The 1,613-nt window shown below is 36.1% G+C and overlaps 1 protein-coding gene across 1 annotated transcript in view; it reads right to left on the reverse strand.

Moving 5' to 3' along the window:
* Window positions 1–1,613, reverse strand: part of LOC106875870 (uncharacterized) — an 86,848-nt gene that overhangs the window by 21,892 nt on the left and 63,343 nt on the right. The gene's annotated exons all lie outside the window — the stretch shown is intronic.

The raw sequence follows: 1,613 nt of genomic DNA on the forward strand, positions 1-1,613 counted from the left end.
ATTAGAAAATAATTTAGTAAATAAAGCTTCAACTTTTTTGTGTGTGTGCATTTTAAAAGGCTGATGGGACTACTACAATATTATAGCACGAGATATAAGTTTCATAAACTACAAAATATAAATATCCACACTACCACACCTGAAACATACCTGTTATAACTCTTTATCTCAATTTGAATATACGTGAAGGTATTTAGAATGCCCAAACATATTTCTGCAAATTTGCTAAGCACTGATGCTGATCATAGTTTAATCAATAAATGTAGGAGCGAGGTAAATGCAGTAAAAATAGGGGGGTTAGTGGGGGCCCCATTAAAGTGATCCTTCAGAAATTGAACCTACTCGGAAATTCATTGTCATTGCTTCAATTTGGTGGCCAATATCATATTTAGTTTAAAATGCAGTAAAAATAGAGGGGTCAGTGTGGCCTCAATCAGATTGGCCCTTAAAAAAAATAGCCCCCCCCCCATTTCCCAGGGATTAGGGGAATTGCTGGTTTGAGTTTCATTGTACTTGCAGCAACGGTCTAGGCGGAGTTAACGAACAAAAATGTAATGGACAGAGAAACATCATTCAAATTTATAATAGGAGAAAAAAGGTAGGGGCTGAATAGTTCCTGGTTTTAAGGGCATCACAAAAGGCCTGGTTGGAGGCCCAACCTTCCAAGTTCTTTTACAGGGCTTAGAAAAACTAAAGAACTGCTGCAATAAATGTGTGAATCTGAAAGGGGAATCATCATTATCATCATTTAGCATCTGTTCTCAATGCCAACAAGGATTGGACGGTTTGACAGGAGTTGGTTTAGCAGAAGATTCCACCAGGCTTCAGTGTCTGCTTTGGCATGGTTTTTTACAGCTGGATCCCCTTCCTAACACCAATCACCCTGCAGAGTGGAACATTTTGAATAAAATCATAATTAACTGATCTGCCTATATTTTCTTTTACCCAAAGCCAGAAACTTTTCAGCACCCACCTCATAGGTTAAGCAGTGCTTCAAATTCAGGTAATTACTTAAGTAAAATACTGTTGACTTATATAATATCGGAGAATAAAAATTAGCGATTAGTCTATCCTCCCTGCCTCACCTAAAACCAATAATTTGAGAAAAAGAAGTGGAATTTATTTTCAACAGTGTATAGATTTTAATTAGCAATAACTTCTCTTGTGTGTCGTATCTACAAGCATTACATCAAACCAGCCCACCAAGTATATGTATGTGTGTGTGTGTATACATATATTAGACAAAATGAGATAACAAAGCCAAGGCTGTGAGGAGTTTACAGGACATTTATAAGGAAAAAGATATAGATATAGTCTTACAGCTGTTTCTGGGATGTTATGTATATCGCTTCATCAGAGACAATGTTAAATAGATGATGGGGGTATCCATAATATTCTAGAAACAGCTGTAAGACTATATCTATATCTTTTTCCTTATAAATGTCCTGAAAACTCCTCACTCATATCACGATCGAATCAAGAATTTAACTACGGCTTGTCCATAGCACTTACTTAGCGCTACCTGCCTCTCTCTGGGTCTTCTAGATACCAATACCTCTCATACTCTCGCTTATATGTGTATACATATATATATATATATATATATATATATA

The sequence above is a fragment of the Octopus bimaculoides genome, chromosome 12 (assembly GCF_001194135.2).
Source record: "Octopus bimaculoides isolate UCB-OBI-ISO-001 chromosome 12, ASM119413v2, whole genome shotgun sequence".
NCBI classification, from domain to species: Eukaryota; Metazoa; Mollusca; class Cephalopoda; order Octopoda; family Octopodidae; genus Octopus; species Octopus bimaculoides.